At 42.7% G+C, this 27,236-nt stretch overlaps 1 protein-coding gene across 2 annotated transcripts in view; it reads left to right on the top strand.

Moving 5' to 3' along the window:
* Positions 1-27,236, top strand: part of LOC126183305 (uncharacterized) — a 162,512-nt gene that overhangs the window by 71,415 nt on the left and 63,861 nt on the right. The window contains exon 1 of one of the 2 annotated variants that reach the window (XR_007536719.1): positions 6,430-6,676. The exons of the other annotated variant lie outside the window; for it this stretch is intronic. The gene's annotated coding sequence lies outside the window, so the exon portion shown is untranslated. Of the gene's footprint in view, positions 1-6,429; positions 6,677-27,236 lie in introns of those variants that run through there. 2 annotated transcript variants of the gene reach the window in all.

Below are 27,236 nucleotides of genomic sequence, written 5' to 3'. Positions count from 1 at the left end.
TCCTCACTCGAGTCCTGCAGTATAGTTTACGATAACAGTTTTCTCATAACTATAAACTGTACATCATTTTGGTATGAACTACCGCACTATTGGCCATTAAAATTGTTACACCACGTAGATGAGACGCGAAATTTAACCGACAGGGAAGAAGATGCTGTGATATGCAAATGATTAGCTTTTCAGAGCATTCACACAAGGTTGGCGCCAGTGGCGACACCTGCAACGTGCTGACATGAGGAAAGTTTCCAACCGATTTCTCATACACAAACAGCAGTTGTCCGGCGTTGCCTGGTGAAACGTTGTTGTGTTCACGTTTCCGACTTTGATAAAGGTCGGATTGTAGCCTATCGCGATTGCGGTATATCATATCGCGACATTGCTGCTCGCGTTGGTCGAGATCCAATGACTGTTAGCAGAATATGGAATCGGTGGGTTCAGGAGGGACGCCGTGCTGGATCCCAACGGCCTCGTATCACTAGCAGTCGAGATGACAGGCATCTTATCCGCATGACTGTAACGGATCGTGCAGCCACGTCTCGATCCCTGAGTCAACGGACGGGGATGTTTGCAAGACCACAACCATCTGCACGAACAGTTCAACGACGTTTGCAGCAGCATGGACTGTCAGCTCGGAGACTATGGCTGCGGTTAACCTTGACACTGCATCTCAGACAGGAGCGTCTGCGATGGTGTACTCAAGTACGAACCTGGGTGCACGAATGGCAAAACGTCATTTTTTCGGATGAATCAAGGTTCTTTTTACAGCATCATGATGGTCGTGTCCGTATTTGGCGACATCGCGGTGAACGCACATTGGAATTGTGTATTCGTAATCGCCATACTGGAGTATCACCCGGTGTGATGGTATGGGAGCCATTGGTTACACGTCTCGGTCACCTCTTGTTCGCATTGACGGCCCTTTGAAGAGTTGACATTACATTCAGGTGTGTTACGACCCGTGGCTCAACCCTTCATTCAATCCCTGCGAAACCCTACATTTCAGCAGGATAATGCACGATCGCATGTTGCAGGTCCTGTACGGGCCTTTCTGGATACAGAAAATGTTCTACTGCTGCCCTGGCTAGCACATTCTCCAGATCTCTCACCAATTGAAAACGTCTGGTCAATGGTGGCCTAGGAACTGTCTCGTCACAATGCGGCAGTCACTAATCTTGATGAACAGTGGTATCGCGTTGAAGCTGCATGGGCAGCTGTACCTGTACACGCCATCCAAGCTCTGTTTGACTCAATGCCCAGATGTATCAAGGGCGTTATTACGGCCAGAGGTGGTTGTTCTGGGTATTGATTTCTCAGGATCTTTGCACCCAAATTGCGCGAAAATGTTATCACATGTCAGTTCTAGTATAATATATTTGTCCAATGACTACCCGTTCATCCTCTGCATTTCTTCTTGGTGTAGCAAATTGAATGGCCATATATTATATTTTATATTATATATTACATTTTGATATATTTACGGTATTCACATTTTATTCCGTAAGAGGTATTGTGTTATAGTATTAATGTATGAACCACTTTAGCGCCAGCTGTTCCGTTTCACAAACGAGGTGAGGAGTACTCTACATTTACAAAGTCAATGTTTATCCTCTTTGCACCATGAACATAGCGTTAATAAGGGGCTCTATAGCATAACATTTGCAATAAAACATTTGGATCGGTGGAATTTAGTAGCTGCAGAAGCTGTGGACTAGAAGTGGCTCGAAGTTGTGAATGCATCATTGTAATATGGCAATGGTACTGCGTATTAGAGACTCTGTTAACAAATACAACCACTGAAATATTAATCGCTTACCGAGAGAGTCAATTATTATAAGGGGAAAATATTGGTTCGTGTACATTAATAGTAACCAAAGCATTAACACCAAAAACGTCAGGGAAGACAGTAGCATCATCAATATTGCACCAGTAGTGGAACTAACCTTCAACGTATCTTACAAATTTGCTTAAATTCTGGCTTTTCATACAAGATACCAGCGATGAATGGGTAATGTAACAAGCTGACACAAAATCCCTAACTTAATAGGCACTAGATACTAACACGCTTAAGAACTTCTTTTACACAGAATAATTCAAGATGCAATAACCAACAAGGCGCATCGCAAAATTTTTTCGGGCCTCATTACTGCACCAATTAAAAACCCCCGTCTTTACACCCACACATAAATTCCCACATTACGAATAGCACTATACAATATGCGTATAACAAGCTCTTAGCACATATAATAGACCAGATAGCTGACACAAACCCAAAATTGGCTTTTAAAGGAACAATATTTTAACAGTATCGACACGAATCTGCCCCAAGGCATTCCTATAAAAAAGTTTCAGTGAGACAGAAGAAGATAGTAAATATCACTGTCTGCTAATGATGCTGCGTTCAAAATTGACTGTCAGTAAATACTGAGAAACACGATCTTTTCAAACTACAACTAGCACACAAACAAAGCCACGGTAAAACGCCATGTAATCCTTAACAAGTGTAATCCTTAACCCGCCTTTAGCGGGCAAGTGCTCTGCCAACGTAGCTACCCAAGCACGACCCCCGCCCCCTCCTCACAGCCTTACTTCTGCCGGTACCTCGCCTCCTACCTTCCAAACTTTACAGAAGCTCTCCTGCGAACCTTCTGTAAAGTTTGGAAGGTAGGAGACGAGGTACTGGCAGAAGTACGGCTGTGAGGAGGGGGCGTGAGTCGTACTTGGGTAACTCAGTTGGTAGAGCACTTTCACGCGAAAGGCAAAGATCCGGAGTTCGAGATTTTGGCCGGTACACAGTTTTAATCTGTCAGGAAGTTTCATATCAGCGCACACTCCGCTACAGAGTGAAAATCTCATTGTGTAAAAATGTTAATGACATACACATAGTTGGGGCATCAAATCACATAGGAGAGAGGAGACCACGATTATATTATAATGCAGTACTGCACTGCAGCTGAACAGCTTGCTTCAAAAATTTCATAGGGCCGGTGAAAAATGACTTTATTGCTAAGATTGCTCACTCAACGTGTTTCGGATTTATTTCCATCACCAGGTGTACACTTAAGCAAGTGCAAGCGGAATCGCATGATACGAGCTTTACTAGGTATGTATATGTCAGCTAATGTTACATATACATCTAGTAAAGCTCGTATCATGTGCCCTCTGTGTACTTCAAGTTTGTATGTCCATCCTTGTGATCGGAGTTCTGGGGGCCGTTCACTTAAAAATGGTTCAAATGGCTCTGAGCACTATGGGACTCAACATCTGAGGTCATCAGTCCCCTAGAACTTAGAACCACTTAAACCTAACCAACCTAAGGACGTCACACAAATCCATGGCCGAGGCAGGATTCGAACCTGCGACCGTAGCAGTCGCGCTGTTCCAGGCTGAAGCACCTAGAACCACTCGGCCAGCCGTTCACTTGCATAAGGAAGTGGAACACCTACAGCCTTCCTTATAATATCATTTATTGTCTGGCTACCTGTTTCTGTGCTTCAGTGCACCATTTTCAGGCCTTAGCTAATGGTGAAGGGTTGAAACCATCCGTATACACGATGTGTCAGTGGGCAACATAAACAACTGGCAGTTGATGGTTGGAGAGACATCATCACAGTTTTACAGGTGGTCTGTGTAAACCACCGGCTGTATGGCTTTCTATTCAGCTCCAATACAATACAAGATCACAATACTAATAACATAAGGTAGGAGGACTTTCTCGATACCTACCAACATGACGAGGCGTAGGCTGGCTGTCCTCAGACACCTCCGCCAGTGCTGGAGCTGTCCCAGAGCGCGTGGCCGCAGCGTCGTGTAACGCACACGCATCGCGCTGCGGCCTTGACACGCAGGCGCGCAATACGCGCTTCTGGGCTCGCCCGTGACGCGGTTGTGGCATCGGCGTCACGGAGATCCCTCAGATATAAAAGGCAGCCGATACAGCTGTCCGGCACCACATCCACCCGGTCTCCCAAGCTCGCACACTCAACGACCATGCAGGTGAGTCATTTTATGGATGCGCTGCGGCTATATTTATACACAACGCAGATGAAGCACATTACACACTGAATCACTAGCATGTCCGACCCGGAGGAATTACAATATCGAGCTATAGCTTTTAACATCTCGCCTGTATTTGTACATGTTACATTGCTGAAAACACATTACGCAGAAGAAAGGAGCTGAGGTCATTTTCTTGCAATCACTTCGGATATATTAGACAAGAACTGGAAAGTTAAGTAAAATTCAATAAATGTATAGAGAAATATTGGATTATATGTAGATATCCCCTCATCTCTACAATAACATATTGGTTCAAAATGATAACGTCTGTCGTCGGGTTAACAACTTACATTCAGGCGTGTAGGTCAGTTTCAGTGGCCAGTCGATTGAACAACAATGAATACGATGCTGAAAAGTAAAGAATTTTTTTCATGTTTTTAACTGGGCAGATTACGCTAGATGGCTGTACTGCTGTGGGATTAATTCACAAGAATCTGGAGATTACTGAACAAACATCCACTCTACAATAAAGTTTTGAGCGTTTTCTAAAACCTCTTAGGGGTTTCAGCACAGCTCATGTTACGACAGTATACCATAACACGCTGAAAATCAGCCATTTGAATGACAAAGTGCTAAAGCAGCAATTTTTGATCATTTCCTGTTACATACATAGTTGTATAACAGCAAATAGTGCGTTGATCAGAGACACAGGATATATTTTACGTCCGCTGGGAGAAGTTAGAGATGCTGGACGATAACTTGAATGAGCTATGCGGGTCGGGATAAATACTGAAATAGGATAGAGCTGAAGATTCGCGGCAGTCGCCTCTGACTGTAGAGAACTTTCAATTAATTTGAGTTTTAGCAGGAAGTGGATACAAAATCGAGGAATACCCTCATGTAATAGACTGTAATTCTAATTTATACTACAAGAGCCGAAGGTGAAATGTTTGCAAGTAATTACTTCTTTATTACCTTTATATATATGTGCGTGGAGATAAATTCGTTCCTAATTAGGTAACTCAAACCAGTTATCGGGCCACTACGCCAAATAAAACTAAAGGAAAACTACATTTAGACTCGCTTACACGTGGATTTGCAATTATGTTCCAGAAAAACTTTGACACTGGCACGCTTAAGTAAGTACCTGTCTACGTCCTCATTAAAAATGCACACTAAATGAAAATCAAATATGAGAGTCTACTCTGGTAATTATTTATATTTTGCATTTTTTCCCCTTTCTTTCTAGCTTTCCACATATCTTGCTGTGTAAAACCACAACATTTGTTTTCCTCGATTCTGTACCAGAATGAGCAGTCCTGCTGTTTATAGTTGTATATTTACCTCGTCTGTTTCACGAAAGCAATTACAAGATACTGTAGGAAACTAAGTCGGCAAAATATTCTTCCCTTAATCAATCAACCACACTTCTTCGTCAACTGACAACCTGATCCGTAATCTCTTGCTCGAAATGTGTTTTTTCGCAATTTGTTTTTAACATTTCGTTGCGGCAAATACTGTGCCACAAATAAACTTTAATACATCCCAGATGTACATATCCGTTGGATAAAATGAAGAATTTCGCACAAGTACATATTTCAACGAGACTTACCTATAGATACTCGTATAATGCAGTGACACAGAGCATCCAAAGCATACAAACAATCAGTAGTGAGACTCAAGTGACCTCTATGTGATCTAGCAGTGCACTTTCAGTAACGCGACAATATTAATAGAAAGCGAACTACAGTTCACAATAAATTTGAGCAACCATTAAAGAAATCACCACTTTCACCTGGGAATTCAGTATTGCATGAACAGTAGTTGTAGATTAATTTTCGTAACTGGTATTTCGTACTTCACGAAAGCCACGTATTTCATTTTTTGTCCATAGATTGTATTTTTGATGAGTAATGCTTCTTTGATATTTTGACTTCCTGTGTCATCATTAGCTGAATGTTGGGCCCACAGATAAAATTACATTTTAACGTGAAGATGACTTAATATGCCCAATGATAACCTGATAATAAATAAAAAATACATGTAGAAATTCAAAGACGTGTGACTTCGTCCTACCAAATCACAAATGGATTGTATGTTAATATTGCGCAGCAGTTGCGTAAAAGGATTGTGAACATGAGTTCCAACGTAAGTAAAGTATTACTTGAGGAAGATTCTCATGTTATAGAAATCAAGAACAAAGTGGTGCACCTGCAACCTAAGACATTACAGCGTTTTGTAGGAAAAACCGATCTGTGACATAACCTGTGGTTAGCCTGCCCTGGTTGAAGTGATGAATGACGCGACCATTTTGCTAACTTTTTTCTCATACTGTCTGATTCAGGCCCTACTGCTCTTCACTGTGGCGTCGCTAGCGGCGATGGCAGCGAGTGAAGCACCCTCCACCAACTACGGAGCGCCCTTCCGCCAGCCTCAGCAGCAGCAACAACCACAGGCATTCGCCCAATTACAGGCGCAGCCGTCATTCGCGGCTCCGCAGTCATTCTCCGGATTCTCTGCGGCCCTCTTCCGTCCACAGTTCTTCATTCCCGCACAGGACTCCTCTCGCCTGACAGACATCTACCGCCTTCCCACGTTCACAACGTCTGCCCCCACCACCACAGAAGCTGCCACCACCACTACTGAGGCCCCTACCACGACTGTGGCTGCCCCATACAACGTAAGTGAAACTCTTGCTTCCAGTTGGCTTGTCGGAGGTAATCTAGTTTTATTTGATGTAAGCAGCCCTCGCCTGAATCACGTAATTTTTCTTATTAAGTTGCTCATTAACAGGATTATTTATTAAGGGTGTTTCCTGGTCTCGGAGTCTTGTATCATTATAATCTTCAACGCTTGTACTGTAGTAAGTTACATTCTCATACAAATCCTTATTAACAAGTAGAGCCACATATCTTGAATACTACGTAAATAATGTTTGGCCAGTACACTGATGAGCCTGTGCAGCACAAAATGGCGCTCAAGATATCTCAACGCGGACTGCGTAGCTAAACGGTTCGCACGAATGAAGATGAAGTATAGCTCTGCAATCAAAATTACACATTACACTATCAGAATTAAAGTCTGTATGGCGTGAACTTGAAAATAAAATATCCTGAAGTGCAATTGAAAATGGTGGCCGCTTGACCGCGTAGGTATTAAATTGACTTATGTGTTCGCTTCTGAATGTAAATAAATAACAAACATAATGAAAAATGTAATGTTGTTGAGGTTCACGTAAAAATTAAAAGTATCTGTTCCATTCAATCCAAAGCGGCAATCAGTTTTACGGTGTATCACTTTTTCTTTACTCATGCGAACCAATCTGGAAAATGGTCTCCAGAAATGCACATTAAGGTTTAGAGTTCTATTTCTTTGTGTATAACATTATAAATTTTGAAATTACTATTAAACTATTGGCCCTGAGCCATCATTGAATCCTTCTCCTCGTCGAAGATATAATTTTCTCTAGCGCGAGTCCCTGTATCCACTGTTCTCGCCTCGACGCTGGTCTAGAACGAGCGCTGCTCCGAACGCTTCAGCCGTTTCTCGTACATTTCCGTCGCGAATGAGCTAGACGTGGTGCCAATAACGAATTCCATGACTTTCATGGTGTGATGGACACCCGTAAATGCGTCATTAAAAGTTATCGACTCCCAAATGTTATCAAGTGGACATCTTTGACACTCGAAAACACGTGTTTTGGACATAAACCAAAATAAATGAACGCAGGCTTCATGATTGTTCTGCGTATAAACTCCACGGCATCTCACCATCAAACTGTCGTGAGTTATATGTTTGTAAACGTAAGAAATGGTGAAAATAACTTCAGTCATGGATATTGATCAAAAGTATCCAGTATATCGTTCCTGTCAACTTGCTTCCATTCCCATTAACTATCAGAACGGTAATCGTGCTGCAGAGTATCATTTACTGACCTATGATAAAGTGTAGCAACAATCGGTTTTTTTCTCATCCCATTTTTGTCAGTACCATTAACTTGAGATATCCGGTGGGCAAGTACAACACCTATACCGATATTTTCTTCAACGTAGAAAGTTATGACAACTGTACTGAAAAAGAGATAACGACTGCAACCAAAAACGGCCCAAACACTGACGACGGCTGCCTGAGCATATGAGCCCCTGTGAAAACGTGGGTTTAGGTATGCTGAATAGTTTCAGTACAAAATCCTTTTGATAACCTGTTGGTAATACTATAAGCAGACAATATCTGCAGAAATAACAAACTAAAAATAAAAATAAAGAAAAATGAGAGAATAAACTTCGAGCCTGGAATAATTTCCTTACTGCTTACTCGGGCCGGCCGGGGTGGCCGAGCGGTTCTAGGCGCTACAGTCTGGAACCGCGCGACCGCTACGGTCGCAGGTTCGAATCCTGCCTCGGGCATGGACGTGTGTGATGTCCTTAGGTTAGTTAGGTTTAAGTAGTTCTAAGTTATAGGGGACTGATGACTTTTAAGTCCCATAGTGCTCAGAGCCATTTGAACCATTTTTACTGCTTACTCCATTCCACAAGCTGTCTCACAGTGTATACTTGACACGTCTTAGTATAGCCCGTAAATACTTCTTGTTGTTCTTAATCGCCCCTCTCCTTTGCACAAACTCAATCATCTCGAAAACAACGTACAAAATTTGGTCCATAAACGACTTACTGTTGGAAGAAACGGCATACCGAATTCACTGCAACATCCTTCAAGTACTTTACATTGCTTCATCCGCCCACAGTACGGCAGAGCGGAGCTGCGTGAGGCGGAGGAGAGCGGCGTGTACTACGTGCTGCAGCCAGACGGCCGCCTGCAGCGCATCGCCTACGCCCACGGTCCCGCCCCCGTCTCCGCCGCCCCCAAGCAGCAGCAGCGCGCCGCCTCCAGTGAGCTGTCTGCCCTGCAGCAGCCAGCGCTCACCCCCGGCTACCTGGCGCGCTTCCAGTACCAGGACCTGCATCCTGCCGGCGCTCCCATCTACTCTTACAAGCAACCTGAGCTTGTGCGCATCAACTAGGCTACGAACCTGGTCCTTCCAGTATCAGCATTAGAGCCTCTTTTGGTAAATGAATAATGTCTCATTAGTTAAAATTCTTCTTAGTGACTGTCTATGATAAATTACAGTACAGAAACAGATGTTTCGCCAGCGTAGTTGGTCGTAATTACACTTACTGCCATACGTGAATTTTATTGAACCTAATTGTCGCTCAATTATCTCTCAACTATGACGTGAATTTTGCACGCTCATCAAATGTAAGTACGCTGATTAATGAGGCGTTTGAGAAAAACTGAACTTTCATGGAACATGTGCCAAAGTATTTGCTTTGTATCTGATCCCAATAGACACAAAGCATTTTACAACATAAAGATGTATTTTCCAGTTTTAGGCTGCAATTAAATTATCTTCAGCCTTTTATTGTAACTCGATTTATTTCGAAGTTAATAATCGAAATATACCATGTTGCAATAAAAGGAACTGGTAATAATTTAACTGCAGTCTCCTGTGTTTTCGTTCTCCCAAATTATACTACTGCTTTTCCATGATTTCATCTACAATTCGAGTCTACTTTTCCAGCAAACTTTGGAAGGGAGCAGAGTCACTGATAATTTCGAAATGTTCTGTACCTCAAGTTGAAATGAGGCATCAGGCGTCTGAACCTTCTGCTGTTCAGTTACTGTTGTATGTTGCCAGTTGTCAATGTGCTAGAGCATTATGTACAGTATTATCTTCGACTATGTTTGTGTGTAAGTTTTGTTTCTTGTTGACTATTGATGTAGAATTTTATAACGTCAATAAAATATGTGGACATGTAACCTAGTTTTTCATTCAACAAGTTTTTGTTTCTTCTCGCCTGTCCATTTCACCCTGCCATACTTTATTTCCTCAGACTGAAAAGCAAACCATGTAACATATATGCAGCTATATCAGGTGAGGTTCTGCATAGCGAGTCTAGACGTTCGAAAGGATAATGACACAGATTAGAGTACATTAGATTTACTTTCATTCCAATTGATCCCTAGTGTGGGAGTCCTCCAGTATCTAGAAAATGTCAGAAAAACAATAATACATGACAAATATTTACAACTGAAACAAATAAGCTAGTGAATCTTCCACAGGTAAAAAGTAGAATAACCGTAATTTTTTAATGAACATGTTTGATATCACAAATAACATAGAAACATTCACTATTACTTTAAAATTTAATTTTGATGGTCGGTTTCGCGTAATAGTTACCTTTCAACTCCTTCATATTCTATACTTTACTTGTCAATCAATATATTATTTGTCTAAAATCAATCTGTATACTATTGGCCAGGTGTATAAGGTAAGTTTTGTTAAGGTTGGTTTTATTGTAATTCTAAGACTAGATAGTCTTTCGCGTCACTCATCTATTCTCTGTTGCATATTCTTATTGCTGCTGGGTTATGGAATTAAAGTAGCATTTTATCAGCAAATAGGCATGCATATTTCACTTTCCTTAGTGAAAGGTTTATCCGACAGAGGCACTTTTATGATTGTACAATGTTTCATTTTCCGTAATTCCGCTTACAATTTAATAAGCATTGTTTCAGTTAATTCAGCTCAACATGCTGGCATCGTCAGAATTTAGTTTTAGTATTTCCAGGGTGGTATCGTAATTAACAGAGTAAATATCAGTGCTTGAACCTTAAGCGCCGTCCGGTGTGGCTGTGTGGTTCTTGGCTCTTCAGTCTGGAACTTGTGACCGCTACAGTCACAGGTTTGAATCCTGCCTCTGCCATGGATGTGTGTGATGTTCTTAGGTTAGTTATGTTTAAGTAGTTTTAAGTTCCAGGGGACTGATGGCCACAGTTCTCAGAGCCATTTGAGCCATTTGAACCTTAAGCGTCTCCTTTCCATTTCCAGAAAATTCTTATTTGACATGTTTCCTAGTTTTTCTCTGTCCAGTTGTGTGCGAGACATTTCAATAAATATTTTTTATGCAAATCATAGCGAATTCACATTATCAGAGTCACAGTTAACTTGATATACGCCACATCAGGAATATTTTCGATTTTTGCAAGTTACCGAACACCATACATACAAGAGAATCTTTTCATAGTTTGAAAGGAAAAATCTTTTCTACTTTTTGGTATTCACACTAGTCTTAATCTTTGTACAAGCAGTACATGAGACCATTTCAAATCAGTACAACCGTCGACTGCATGATGAAATGACAGTGAATATTACACATGTTTAGAGAGCAAGTGTATTTTAATTCTATTTTTTCTTCCTCGATGAAACACCTTTTGTAATTGAAGTGGTTGTGATATGGAGTCTCCATGATTAACCTACTCTCTGCGCGTCGAAAATCAAAGCTGTACAATACGATATCCATGACTTTAAAGTGAATTTGGTGATGATTTAAGAGAGAATACAATAAAAATTTCACGCTGGCCTGATTGCTATCTTGGACGTTGTATGGACATAACCAAAGAACAACGTTCACAAACTCAAAAATGTTTACCGGTGAACATTGCGTGGAACGTTTGACAGAAGCTCTTTAAGAACATCACCATGCAGCATCTAAGGAAATAACTGAGATCAGAGGAATCCCGTTTATGTCGCTTCCTCAATTTAAAATAAATCGTTTCTGTGGGAGAAAACATCTCTACTCGATCGATTCCTCCGTACTTGACAACTGAAAACAAGTTGCTACACTTCTCTTGTTGTGCTCTTCAGTCCAGAGAGTTGGTTGATGAAACTCTCCATGCCACTCTATCCTGGGCAAGCCTTTTAATCTCCAAGTAACTACTGCAATCTACATGCTTCTGAATCTGCTCAGCGTTTCCATCTGTTTGTCTCCCTCTACGATTTATACCCTCCACCCTTCCATCCAATACTAAATTTGTGATCGCTTGATGCCTCAGAACATTTCCTACCAAACGATGCCATTTTCTAGTCAAGTTTTGCCGTAAGTTCCTCTTCTCCCCAATTCTATTCAGTACCACCTCATTATCCACATGATCTACCAATCTAAACTTCATTGCTACCTTACTGAATCAAAGCTAAATGTTGGAGCTGAAGCGAGATTGTAGCATATCACACTTACTGAAGGAACATCAGCTAGAGAGTTTGATCTGATCTTAAAAAGGCAGTCCAGTGAGTGGAAAAGTTCTCACATTATTAATTAACAGCAAAAATATTATTGTAGAATCTTCACTCAATTCTTATGTAGAATAAATTAAAAAACGTTACCCCAGTTCCTCGAGAGATCACCACGGCTCATCAGCATATACAAGCTGATATGTGTGTGCCATGGATGAGGAATGATACTCAAGGATCCTGCACATTGAAGATGACTCCCTCAGCCTTATTCATTTCAAAAGGTGAAACAGTTTGATTACTGTTTTCTGTTTCCTGTGTCCCAAAAATTTTATACTACCAGTACCCAACGAAGTTAGTATGAAGAAATTAATAAGACCTGAAGAAATACAGTCATGTAAACAAATACATAGCTAAGTTTAAAAAAAACTGAAATTCTTCAGTACGTGATTCATTCAAATTTATTTACTTATTTCCTTACTGCTTATTTGGTGTGACTAGATTAGGGCCTTAAGGCCCCTACTACATCGACCAGGAACGACAGATACCAAAGATATAACAAAAACATTCATAGGAATAATAACAACAAAAATAATAATATTAGCAATAATAATAGTAATAGCAGTGGCAATAAATTGACGATAAAATTAAGAATAATGATTACAGTAATGGGCATTAAGAGTGATATAAATTAGATATATATAAATGACCTAGTAGATAGTGTCGGAGGTTCCATGCGGCTTTTCGCGGATGATGCTGTAGTATACAGAGAAGTTGCAGCATTAGAAAATTGTAGCGAAATGCAGGAAGATCTGCAGCGGATAGACACTTGGTGCAGGGAGTGGCAACTGACCCTTAACATAGACAAATGTAATGTATTGCGAATACATAGAAAGAAGGATCCTTTATTGTATGATTATATGATAGCGGAACAAACACTGGTAGCAGTTACTTCTGTAAAATATCTGGGAGTATGCGAGCGGAACGATTTGAAGTGGAATGATCATATAAAATTAATTGTTGGTAAGGCGGGTACCAGGTTGAGATTCATTGGGAGAGTCCTTAGAAAATGAAGTCCATCAACAAAGGAGGTGGCTTACAAAACACTCGTTCGACCTATACTTGAGTATTGCTCATCAGTGTGGGATCCGTACCAGATCGGGTTGACGGAGGAGATAGAGAAGATCCAAAGAAGAGCGGCGCGTTTCGTCACAGGGTTATTTGGTAACCGTGATAGCGTTACGGAGATGTTTAACAAACTCAAGTGGCAGACCCTGCAAGAGAGGCGCTCTGCATCGCGGTGTAGCTTGCTCGCCAGGTTTCGAGAGGGTGCGTTTCTGGATGAGGTATCGAATATATTGCTTCCCCCTACTTATACCTCCCGAGGAGATCACGAATGTAAAATTAGAGAGATTAGAGCGCGCACAGAGGCTTTCAGACAGTCGTTCTTCCCGCGAACCATACGCGACTGGAACAGGAAAGGGAGATAATGACAGTGGCACGTAAAGTGCCCTCCGCCACACACCGTTGGGTGGCTTGCGGAGTATAAATGTAGATGTAGATGTAGATGTAGATAGAAAATTAGAATACATATTTAGTGTAATAGAAGAGGAAGTGATAAAGAAAGAGGTGAAATTTGAAATGATAGTGGCAATGACTTCTAGGAAACAACAAATTTGAAACATAGAACTCTCCCAAGATGGGAAAGTGGAAAGTGGTGAGGGAGGGGGAAACGAAAAGAGGGAGCTACAGACTAGTAAATGGGAGCGATCGCTGTTGTAACTGAAGGTGGGCCATTAATTGTCTTTTCAAGCTAGGAAGGAACTCAATTTCTCTGGTTTTTTAGGACCATTGTTACAATTTTGGGTCCCTGATACATCAAATGATTTGGGGAACATGACACTGGTATGTGATGGTTAACCACGAGTATTTCTGCTGCGCTGTTCCGAAAGTAGAGTAAGAACTGAAGATGAATAAGAAGGAGTGCTATGACAGAGAAGACGACAGAGTACAACAGTCTCTAAGCTTATCACCACGTAGCCACGACAACAGGTCGTGGGTGGGAGTGGCGTAATCTAAACAGCGAAACGGTACGTCACAGGCCGGCCGGTGTGACCGTGCGGTTAAAGGCGCTTCAGTCTGGAACCGCGTGACCGCTACGGTCGCAGGTTCGAATCCTGCCTCGGGCATGGATGTGTGTGATGTCCTTAGGTTAGTTAGGTTTAAGTAGTTCTAAGTTCTGGGGGACTGATGACCACGGATGTTAAGTCCCATATTGCTCAGAGTAATTTGGTACGTCACAAATGTGTCGCACACAAGCATTCATCACCATTTCTACCCTGTGTGAGCTTCCTTACGAAAGTCTTTGGACCATAGCATTACCATAACGAAGTAAGGGGATTATTAGCGACTCTAAGAGCTTGTTTGTAAGCTGTAAAAGAAATTATTTTTATATTTCTGTCGTGACGAATACTGCAGTTGTGTGATCAGTCTAGTCCCAGTGATGGACCAGAATCCAAGTTTCTTGCATATGAGGAGAAGATTATTTTTGTGGATTTTAGCATGAAGCGTGGAAGAAAGGCTCTGCAGTGCGTGGTAATAAGTGTTTTCTGAGCGGCTAAGGCTGCTTGCATTTTGAATGGGTTAAGTTTCAAACTTGTGTTTGCGCTCACTCAGATAAGACAGCTAAATTAGCATTTAGATGCTAGATGGCTGTGCACGAGTTTGTTGGACTTGCACTTAGTTATAAGTGAACGTCGGCAACGTGTAGGTGATATTTGCAATGGAGGAGAGTAGTTGATACATAATTAACACATGATGAGAAGAATACTCATCCTTATGTGACCAATGATACTACATCTCTCCGATGTTACCTCTTTGTGCCAATAATTACACAGCTGACGGAACGCGAGGTAAGAGTGTAGCGTTTGTTCAGCATTTCAAGAAAAATTTTGTCAAGGGAGTTTAGCAAGGGCACCTGTAGTTTATTGTCTCAATCTGTCAGTCACTTTTACAAGAGCCGTCGTCGTGCTCCGATTTTGCCTGAAACCCGACTGGTATTCATCTAAAAGGTTATTTGATTGACATGATGCAAATGGGCCAGTAGTGTTAATGTTGCGTGTGCGATTCCATCTGCGGTGATTGTTTTATGAGTCCCTTCTTATACGATCTTTGGAAGATGATGTAAGTCAAAGAATAATTAAAAATATTCCTTGTTTTGGGCAGTAGTGGATATTACCATGTCCCCCAGATGTGTAAAAAATATCTGCATCGACCTTCTTGAACGTGTTACGGCTTACGGGCTGCAGAACAAAATTTTCGTCTGTCGCAGCCACTGATATCTTAAAGGAGTCGATGGATTGCGCCCTTATACATTATTCAAGCAAAGAGGTCAGTATGGCAAAATAGTCAGCTTAGAAGCTCAATAGGTACTACTTACGAGTCATCAGTCTTCTGACTGATTTGATGCGACCCCCCACGAATTCCTCTCCTCTGCCAACCACTTGATCACAGGGTAGCACTTGCAACCTACGTCCTCAATTATTTGCTGGATGTATTCCAGTCTCTGTCTTCTACTATAGTTTTTGACCTCTACAGCTCCCTACAGTAACTTGGAAGTCATTCCCTGCTGTCTTAACAGATGTACAATCGTCCTGTCCATTCTCATTATCAGTGTTTTCCATATATTCCTCTCCTCTCCGATTCTGCGCACACACTCCTCATTCCTTACTTTATCGGTCCATCTAATTTTCTACATTCGTCTTTAGCACCATATTTGAAGTGCTTCGATTCTCTTCTGTTCCGGTTTTCCCATAGTCCATGTTTCACTACCAAACAACGCTGTACTCCCAACGTACATATTCAAAAATTTCTACCTCAGATTAAGGCCTACGTTTAAAATTAGTACACATGTCTTGGTCAGGAATGCCCTTTTTGCCATTTCTAATCTGCTTTTAATGTTGTCCTTTCTCCGTCTGTCATTGGTTATTTCGCTGCCTATGTCGGAGAATTCCGTACTTTCATCTACTTCGTGGCCATCAATCCTGATGTTAAGTTTCTCTCTGTCCTCGTATCTGCAACTTCTCATTACTTTCGTCTTTCTTCGATTTACTTTCAGTCCATATTCCTTACTCTTTAGACTGCTCATTCTATTCAGCAGATTACTTTCACTCAGGATAGCAATGTCATCAGCGAATCTTTTTATTGATGTCCTTCCACCTTGAATTTTAATTCCAATCCTGAAACTTTCTTTTATTTCCGTAATTGCTTCTTCGATGTAGAGATTGAACAGTGGGGGCAAAAGACTATATCTTTGTCTTAGAGCCTTTTTAATCTGAGCACTTCGTTCTTGGTCGTCCATTCTCATTATTTCCTCTTGACTATTGTACGTATTGTATATTACCGCTATTTTTCTCAGGATTTCGATCATCTTGCACAATTTCTCATTGTCCAACGCTTTTTCCAGTTCGAGAAAGGCTTTTAACGAATCTTGATTTTTCTTTTGTCTTGCTACTATAACCAATCGCAACCTCAGAATTGCCTCTCTGGAACATTCATTTTTCCTGAAGCCAAACCGATCGCCAACTAAGACATCCTTAATTTTCTTTCCCATTGTTCGGTATTTTATTCTTGTCAGAAAGTGGGATGCATGAGCTGTTCGGCTAATTGTGTGATAATTCTCGCACTTGTAAGTTCTTGCACTCTTCGGAATTGTGTAGATATTTTACCGAAATTCAGATTGCATGTCGTCAGCCTCATACATTTTACACACCATCGTGAGTAGTCATTTTGTTTGCCACTTCCCCCCAAAATTTTAGAAACTCTGATGGAATGTTATCTATGCCTTCTGCCTTATTTGATCTTAAGTCCTCTGAAGCTCTCATAAAGTCTGATTCCAATACTGATTTCCTATCTCTTCTAAATCGACTCCAGTTTGTTCGTTTATCACGTGAGACAAATCTTTCGCCTCTTAGAGGCCTTCAGTGTACTCTTTCCAACCATCTGCTCTCTGCAAAGTACCGGAACTTCAAGCGCTGATAGAAAGCACCGAAGCTGAAATCGTTCTAGGTACAGAAAGCTGGCTGAAGCCAGAGATAAATTCTGCCGAATTTTTTGCAAAGGTACAGACGGTGTTTAGAAAGGATAGATTGCATGCAACCGGTGGTGGAGTGTTCGTCGCTGTTAGTAGTAGTTTATCCTGTAGTCAAGTAGAAGAGGATAGTTCCTGTGAATTATTATGGGTGGAGGTTACACTCAACAACCGAGCTAGGTTAATAATTGGCTCCTTTTACCGATCTCCCGACTCAACAGCATTAATGCCAGAACAACTGAGAGAAAATTTGGAATACATTTCACATAAATTTTCTCAGCATGTTATAGTCTTAGGTGGAGATTTCAATTTACCAGATATAGACTGGGACACTCAGATGTTTAGGACGGGTGGTAGGGACAGAGCATCGAGTGACATTATACTGAGTGCACTATCCGAAAATTACCTCGAGCAATTAAACAGAGAACCGACTCGTGGAGATAACATCTTGGACCTACTGATAACAAACAGACCCGAACTTTTCGACTCTGTAAGCGCAGAACGGGGTATCAGTGATCATAAGGCCGTTGCAGAATCCCTGAATATGGAAGTAAATAGGAATATAAAAAAAGGGTGGAAGGTTTATCTGTTTAGCAAGAGTAATAGAAGGCAGATTTCAGACTACCTAACAGATCAAAACGAAAATTTCTGTTCCGACACTATCAATGTTGAGTGTTTATGGAAAAAATTCAAGGCAATCGTAAAATGCGTTTTAGACAGGTACATGCCGAGTAAAACTGTGAGGGACGGGAAAAACCCACCGTGGTACAACAACAAAGTTAGGAAACCTCTGCGAAAGCAAAGAGAGCTTCACTCAAAGTTTAAACGCAGCCAAAACCCCTCAGACAAACAGAATCTAAACGATGTCAAAGTTAGCGTAAGGAGGGCTATGCGTGAAGCGTTCAGTGAATTCGAAAGTAAAATTCTATGTACCGACTTGACAGAAAATCCTAGGAAGTTCTGGTCTTACGTTAAATCAGTAAGTGGATCGAAACAGCATATCCAGATACTCCGGGATGATGAAGGTATTGAAACAGAGGATGACACGCGTAAAGCTGAAATACTAAACACCTTTTTCCAAAGCTGTTTCACAGAGGAAGACCGCACTGCAGTTCCCTCTCTAAATCCTCCACAAACGAAAAAATGGTTGACATCGAAATAAGTGTGCAAGGAATAGAAAAGCAACTGGAATCACTCAACAGAGGAAAGTCCACGGGGCCTGACGGGATACCAATTCGATTCTACACAGAGTACGCGAAAGAACTTGCCCCCCTTGTAACAGCCGTGTACCGCAAGTCTCTAGAGGAACGGAAGGTTCCAAGTGATTGGAAAAGAGCACAGGTAGTCCCAGTCTTCAAGAAGGGTCGTCGAGCAGATGCGCAAAACTATAGACATATATCTCTGACGTCGATCTGTTGTAGAATTTTAGAACATGTTTTTTGCTCGAGTATCATGTCGTTTTTGGAAACCCAGAATCTACTATGTAGGAATCAACATGGATTCCGGAAACAGCGATCCTGTGAGAAACAACTCGCTTTATTTGTTCATGAGACCCACAAAATATTAGATACAGGCTCCCAGGTGGATGCTATTTTTCTTGACTTCCGGAAGGCGTTCGATACAGTTCCTCACTGTGGCCTGATAAACAAAGTAAGAACCTACGGAATATCAGACCAGCTGTGTGGCTGGATTGAAGAGTTTTTAGCAAACAGAATACAGCATGTTGTTGTCAATGGAGAGACGTCTACAGACGTTGAAGTAACTTCTGGCGTGCCACAGGGGAGTGTTATGGGACCATTGCTTTTCACAATATATATAAATGACCTAGTAGATAGTGTCGGAAGTTCCATGCGGCTTTTCGCGGATGATGCTGTAATATACAGAGAAGTTGCAGCATTTGAAAATTGTAGCGAAATGCACGAAGATCTGCAGCGGATAGACACTTGGTGCAGGGAGTGGCAACTGACCCTTAACATAGACAAATGTAATGTATTGCGAATACATAGAAAGAAGGATCCTTTATTGTATGATTATATGATAGCAGAACAAACACTGGTAGCAGTTACTTCTGTAAAATATCTGAGAATATGCGTGCGGAACGATTTGAAGTGGAATGTTCATATAAAATTAATTGTTGGTAAGGTGGGTACCAGGTTGAGATTCATTGGGAGAGTCCTTAGAAAATGTAGTTCATCAACAAAAGAGGTGGCTTACAGAACACTCGTTCGACCTATACTTGAGTATTGCGCATCAGTGTAGGATCCGTACCAGATCGGATTGACGGAGGAGATAGAGAAGATCCAAAGAAGAGCGGCGCGTTTCGTCACAGGGTTATTTGGTAACCGTGATAGCGTTACGGAGATGTTTAACAAACTCAAGTGGCAGACTCTGCAAGAGAGGCGCTCTGCATCGCGGTGTAGCTTGCTCGCCAGGTTTCGAGAGGGTGCGTTTCTGGATGAGGTATCGAATATATTGCTCCCCCTACTTATACCTCCCGAGGAGATCACGAATGTAAAATTAGAGAGATTAGAGCGCGCACGGAGGCTTTCAGACAGTCGTTCTTCCCGCGAACCATACGCGACTGGAATAGGAAAGGGAGGTAATGACAATGGCACGTAAAGTGCCCTCCGCCACACACAGTTGGGTGGCTTGCGGAGTATAAATGTAGATGTAGATGTAGATGCTCTGCATTGAACAGTGGAATACTCATTGCACTCTTAATGTCACTACCCTTGCTTTTAATTTCACCGAAGGTCGTTTTGACTTTACTATCTTCTGAGTCAGTCTTCATCTACATCTACATGGTAACTCTGCAATTAACACTTAAGTGTCTCGCAGAGGGTTCATCGAACCATTTTCATTCTACTTCTCTAGCATTACTTTCTCGAATAGCGCATGAGAAAAGGGAGCACCTAAATCTTTCCGTTCAAGCTCTGATTTCTCTTATTTTATCATGATGTACATTTCTCCCTACGTAGGTGGGTGTCAACAAAATATTTTCGCATTCAGAAGAGAAAGTTGCTGTTTGAAATTTCGTAAATAGATCTCACCGTAAAGAAGACCGCCTTTGTTTCAGTGACTGCCACCCCAACTCGCGAATTATATCAATGACAATCTCAGCCCTATTTAACGATAACACGAAACGAGCTGCCCTTCTTTGCACTTTTTCGATGTTCTCCGTCAATTATACCTGGTAAGGGTCCCACACCGCGCTGTAATATTGCAGCAGAAGACGGGCAAGTGTAATGTAGGCTGTCTCTTTAGTTGGTTTGTCGCATCCTCTAAGTGTTCTGGTAACAAAGCGCAGTCTTTGTTTCACCTTCCCACAATATTATGTGGTCTTTCAAATTTAAGTTGCTCGTAACTGTATTCCTAGGTATTTAGTCGAATTGACAGCCCTTAGCTTTGTGCGATTTATCGCATACCCAAAGTTTATCGGATTTCTTGTAGTACCCATGTGGATGACCTCTCATTTTTCTTTGTTTAGTGTCAATATCCACTTTTCGCACCATACAGAAATTCTCTCTAGATCATTTTGTAATTGGAATTGATCGTCTGATGGTTTTACTAGACGGTAAATTTCAGCGTCATCTGCAAACAATCTAAGGGGGCTGCTCATATTATCACCTAGATCATTTATGTAAATCTGGAACAGCAGAGGGCTTATGACACTACCTTGCGGAACCCCAGATATTACTTCTCTTCTACTCGATGATTTACAGTCCATCACTACGAACTGTGACGTCTCTGAGTGGAAATCACGAATCCAGTCACACAACTGAAACGATACTCCATATGCAAGCAATTTAATAGGCGCTTGTGAGGAACGGTATCAAAAGTCTTCTGAAAATCTAGGAATATGTAATCGATCTGAGATACCTTGTCGACAGCACTCATTACTTCATGGGAATAAAGAGCTAGCTGCGTTGCAAAAGAACTATATTTTCTGAATCCGTGCTGGTTACGTATCAATAAGTCATTTTCTTCAAGGTGATTCATAATGTTCGAGTACAGTATATGCTCCAATATCCTACAGCTAATTGAGGTCAGTGATATGGGTCTTCAATTCAATGGGTTACTCCTATTTCCTTTCTTGAATATTGATGTGACCTGTGCTACTTTCCTGCCTTTGGGAACGGACCTTTCGTCAAGTGAGCGGTTTTATATGATTGCTAAGAAAGGCGGTAGTGTGTTTGTATACTCTGAAAGGAACCTGATTGGTGTACCATTTAGACCGGGAGATTTGGCTTTCTTCAGTGATTTGAGTTGTTTTGCAACACCTAAAATATCTGTTTTTATGTCACTCATGCTAACAGCTGTTCTGGTTTCGAGTTCTGGAATATTTACTTCGTCTTCTTTCATAAAGACATTACGGAAAACTGTAATTAGTAACTCCGCTTCAGTGGCACCATCATCAGTAACATTTCCATAGCTATCGCGCAGTGACGGTATTGACTGTTTTTGCCACTGGTGTACTTTACATACGACCAGAATCTCTTTGGGTTTTCTACCATATTTTGACACAATGTTTCATTGTGGAAACTTGTTTCATCCCTCAGCGACTTGTATTTCTGTATTACTCAATGTCCCTGAGCAGGTTTGTTCTTCTTTCTCTCCCTGGATTAACTGCAGCATATTTTCTGTTACCTATGGTTTCTACGCAGTTACCTGCTTTGTACACAGGTTTTTCTTTCCCACTTCAGTAATTGTCCTTTTCGGAGACGTCCATTCCTCTTGCACTGTGCTGCCTATGGAGCTATTCCGTATTGCTGTATCTATAGCCTTCTGTTCCGGTTTTCTCACATTTCATGTTCTAGAGTAGTACGTATGACACGTGCTTCACTATGAGTGAGTGAAGTGGCAACTGGAAACGTACTGTCAAGAAGAAATACGTCGGACAGTACAGTTCTTGTGAACAAAACTACTGAACTGCACAAAGATTAACCATGAAATTCTGGCTGCGTGTCAGCGAAAGGCAGTGTCGCATCCACCAGTAGGCAAATGGTGCGAACGATTTCGCCAAGGCCGCACATACGTGGATGATGCAGATCGGGAAAGAAGATCATCGACATCGACCACAGATGTCTCTTCTTCATCTTGGTGGATAAACTGATTTCTGTAGTCGCAAAGTGACTATTGCGAACATTGTTCAGCAGACGCGCATGTAATTAGGCATTAGTCCTCGTCGCTCAACAAACAACCACATATCCACGCACTGCCGCAGGGAATGCTAGTAACGAACCTAACGGGATACCGGTTCGATCCTGCACAGAGTAGATATGCAAAATAGTTTGCCCCCTCTTCTGACAGCAGCGTGCCGTAGGCCTCTCGAGAAGCGAGGAGTTCCTTGTGATAGCAGAAAAAGCACACGTCATTGCTGTATTCAGAGAGGGTCGTCGAACATATGCGCAAACCTCTAGGGCTATATCTCCGACGTCGCTCTGTTGTAGAATTTTGGGACGTGGTTTATGCTCGCATATTATGGTGTTTCAGGAGACCGTAAAATTCCTCTGTAGCAGTCAGCACGGGTTCCGATAGCGATGAACGTGTGAAACACAGCCGCGGTATGTTCGTCCACGAAGCACAGCAAGCAGTAAATACCGGCGTCCAGGTAGATGCCGCGTTCCTTTACTTCCGTGAGGCGTTCGATACGCTTCCGTAGTACTGAGGATATATTTTTATTTTTAGATATATATAAATATGGATTATGTTTTTTCTACAGTGAAAATGTAATGTTTTATGTAATCTGTATAAATGTTAACGGAATTTAACAACTGATATAAAAAGTTAGCAGCTTTCATATTAGCCTTACATTTCCTTAATCGGAAGTTTATGGTTCAATTATTTTATTAACGGTTCAAAATACGAGAGTATGGAATACCAGATCAATGCGTGAATCGGCAGAAGAGTTTCTAGCAGGTAGAATACAACACAACATTCCCAACCGAGGGAAATCTTCAGACTTAAAGCAACTTCTAGCGCACTCAAAGATAGTGTTGTAGTGCACTACTATTCTCAGTATTTATACACGACATAATAGGTAACATTGCAATTTGCAAATTTCGAATATGATGCTGTTGGGTACAGAGAAGTCGCAACGCTAGAAAACTGAAGGGAGACTTGCAGAGGATGGGCGCTTGTTGCAGGGAGAGGCAGCTGGCCTTCAACATAAACAAGTGTAGCGTACTGGGTATACGTCGACAGAAAAGCCCAATAGTGCTTCATTACACGATTGGAGAACAGCCACTGTAAGCTGTCATGTCTTAAGGTATTAGGAGTATGCGTATGGAGCAATGTAAAGTGGAACGATAACGTGAAACTATTCGCATGAGAGGCAGTCGCCAGGCTTATATTCAGTGGAAGAGCGCAAAGGAAATTTAGTCAACAAAGACGGTAGTTCACAAAAACCTCGTCCGACCGATCTTTGAATATTGCTCCTCGGTATGGGATTCGTACCAGACAGGATTATTAACGGGATTATTAGAGGAAATAGAGGAGATTAAAAGAAGACCAGTGGATTTCAGAGTCATTTAATAAGCTCGTAGACGTCATATAGTTGATACACTAATTCAAGTGACAAGAGAGGCGTTCTACATCGCGATGTAATTTACTGTTTAAGTTCCGAGAGCGTACGTACCTACACATAGCCTTCGCAAAAAAGACTATGCAGATATAACTAAGGAGATCCCGAATCCAGACGAAGGCTTACCGGCAATCGTTCTTCGCTTCAGCCATTCGGGAGTGGAACAGGAAAGGAGGCAGTGACAGTGCCTCACAAAGTAACCCGCGCCAAACATTGCGACGTAGCTTGCTCGGTATAGTTGTAGATGTAGATAAACACCACATAAGAGGTGGAAGGATCAGTACAGCGGAAATACACTCCTGGAAATTGAAATAAGAACACCGTGAATTCATTGTCCCAGGAAGGGGAAACTTTATTGACACATTCCTGGGGTCAGATACATCACATGATCACACTGACAGAACCACAGGCACATAGACACAGGCAACAGAGCATGCACATTGTCGGCACTAGTACAGTGTATATCCACCTTTCGCAGCAATGCAGGCTGCTATTCTCCCATGGAGACGATCGTAGAGATGCTGGATGTAGTCCTGTGGAACGGCTTGCCATGCCATTTCCACCTGGCGCCTCAGTTGGACCAGGGTAGTTGACTTACACCTTCTAGAGCACGTTGGGTGGCACGGGATACATGCGGACGTGCATTGTCCTGTTGGAACAGCAAGTTCCCTTGCCGGTCTAGGAATGGTAGAACGATGGGTTCGATGACGGTTTTGATGTACCGTGCACTATTCAGTGTCCCCTCGACGATCACCAGTGGTGTACGGCCAGTGTAGGAGATCGCTCCCCACACCATGATGCCGGGTGGTGGCCCTGTGTGCCTCGGTCGTATGCAGTCCTGATTGTGGCGCTCACCTGCACGGCGCCAAACACGCATACGACCATCATTGGCACCAAGGCAGAAGCGACTCTCATCGCTGAAGACGACACGTCTCCATTCGTCCCTCCATTCACGCCTGTCGCGACACCACTGGAGGCGGGCTGCACGATGTTGGGGCGTGAGCGGAAGACGGCCTAACGGTGTGCGGGACCGTAGCCCAGCTTCATGGAGACGGTAGCGAATGGTCCTCGCCGATACCCCAGGAGCAACAGTGTCCCTAATTTGCTGGGAAGTGGCGGTGCGGTTCCCTACGGCACTGCGTAGCATCCTACGGTCTTGGCGTGCATCCGTGCGTCGCTGCGGTCCGGTCCCAGGTCGACGGGCACGTGCACCTTCCGCCGACCACTGGCGACAACATCGATGTACTGTGGAGACCTCACGCCCCACGTGTTGAGCAATTCGGCGGTACGTCCACCCGGCCTCCCACATGCCCACTATACGCCCTCGCTCAAAGTCCGTCAACTGCACATACGGTTCACGTCCACGCTGTCGCGGCATGCTACCAGTGTTAAAGACTGCGATGGAGCTCCGTATGCCACGGCAAACTGGCTGACACTGACGGCGGCGGTGCACAAATGCTGCGCAGCTAGCGCCATTCGACGGCCAACACCGCGGTGTCCGGAGCAAGTATGGTGGGTCTGACACACCGGTGTCAATGTGATCTTTTTTCCATTTCCAGGTGTGTATTACAGCAGCAGTATGCCTCCAAGGAATATGCAAAACAGACGACTTGAGTGTTGTGTATATTACGTTCGCGAAGATGAAAATATTAGCGGAAGATGAAAATGATGGATTCCATCAAATAAGACGAAAGACTGATAAAAATTATAATATATGAATAATAATGATAACAGTAATATGAGTTTCATTCATATGAAACCTGGTGAGTACGTGCCACTTTTTCCTTACACATAACCACGTAACTGCAGGTATGGTGGCGCCGTATATTGGTAGGAAGACAGACCCGTGTGCACCGTTTGATATTGCATAGCGCCAGTGTGATTTCACGCTGAAGAGAAGGTGGTCACACATGTTATCGCCCACTACCGAACATGCAAGTGAGTAAGCAGGAACAACGAGGAGTGATTCGATTTTAGGCGACTGAGGGAGTAGGAGGTCGTGAAATGTATCGACGGGTGAAGGCTGTGTACGGTGAGTACAATCTGAGTCGCTCAAGTGTTGTGGTATGCCGCAGACGGTTCCTGGATGGGTGCGAGACTTGGAAGACAATCCTCGCCCTGGACAGGCTCATCGTGTCATCACACCGGAAATGTATGCGGAAGTGATTGCTTTAGTCTTGGACAACCGCAGAATCACCGTGGACGAGAGCCGTCGGTTACTGGGTAATAGGGTGGGCATTGCTCGCACCATAATGCATAAACACTTGAACTTTCGAAAATTCTTTGCGCAGTGGGTTCTCCACCAAATGACCGCCGAACAGTGCAACACTCTAACGGTGCAGTCTTTGATTCATCTGTAGCGTTCTGTCCCGTATTGTCACAGATGACAAAACATGGTGTCACCATTTTGAACCGGAAAGCAAGCGTAAGAGCAAGCAGTGGAAACATGCGACCTCACTACCTCCAAAGACATCAAAGGCGGTGCACACCGGTTCTGCTAAGGTCACGATGTCCTTCTTTTTTTACCATAGGGGCCCACTGCTTGTCGAGTTCCTGAAACGGGGAACCACCATCAACTGCCCAGCGTTATCAAGCCGCTTTACAGAACCTTAGACGAGCGATCAGGTTGAAACGCCGAGGCGTGTTGCTAATGGCTTTGTCCTTCGCCATGATAATGCCCGCCCATGCACGGACAATGCGGTGAAGACGACATTGCAGCATTTTTGGTGAGAAACACCGGAACATCCACCGTACAGAGCCGACCTTTCACCGTGTGACTTTCGTCTGTTTGGACCTCTCAAACAAGCTATTCGTGGGCATCAATTTGCAGCTGACGACGAAGTGTGTGATAGGGTCCAGGCCTGGATCCAACAGCAGCCTAATTAACCTCTTCAAGGATGGAATCGACCGGTTAGTGTCGCAATGGGCTAAATGTGCGACTATTTTTGAGCATGAGTATAAGTACATTTATGAGTTAATAAAATCGTTAATGTTACCTTACGCTAGTGATCGGGTTTCACTTAAATGCCCCTTATAATTATAAATGAGTATAAAGGTAAGAAGAATAGTTTTTTTCACAACCAGAATAAAAGGCATTGTAAGGATCAGTTGACCTGTAACAGCCTCAGAGTGACTTAAGTATGTACGCGGGAGCCTTAGGCCGTGGCGCGAGGCAGCGCGTTTCTTGCGCCAGCCGCTGTACGCGAATGAGGAGCTCACCCGTGGCGTCACTCCAGCAGATCCACTGGGCGCTCCGTTCCCATAATTACGAGGGCTGTCCAGAAAGTAAGTTACGATCGGTCGCGAAATGGAAACGACTATGAAAATCCGATAAAGCTTTGCAAAGATGTGTTGGGCAGTGTCTCTAGTATGACTCAAGGTAAAATTATGTCGCTCGTTTCATTCCTGAGCTCTTAGTGAGCGCGTAAGGATGTTATAGAAAATAGTGTCTCCCGCTAAGTACGAGGGCCTTGTGAGGATTTTTCCCTGAAGCTATGCAA

The sequence above is a fragment of the Schistocerca cancellata genome, chromosome 1 (assembly GCF_023864275.1).
Source record: "Schistocerca cancellata isolate TAMUIC-IGC-003103 chromosome 1, iqSchCanc2.1, whole genome shotgun sequence".
Classification (NCBI taxonomy): Eukaryota; Metazoa; Arthropoda; class Insecta; order Orthoptera; family Acrididae; genus Schistocerca; species Schistocerca cancellata.
Note: the sequence above shows the minus strand (reverse complement) of the source record. Positions and strands in the feature narration are given on the sequence as shown.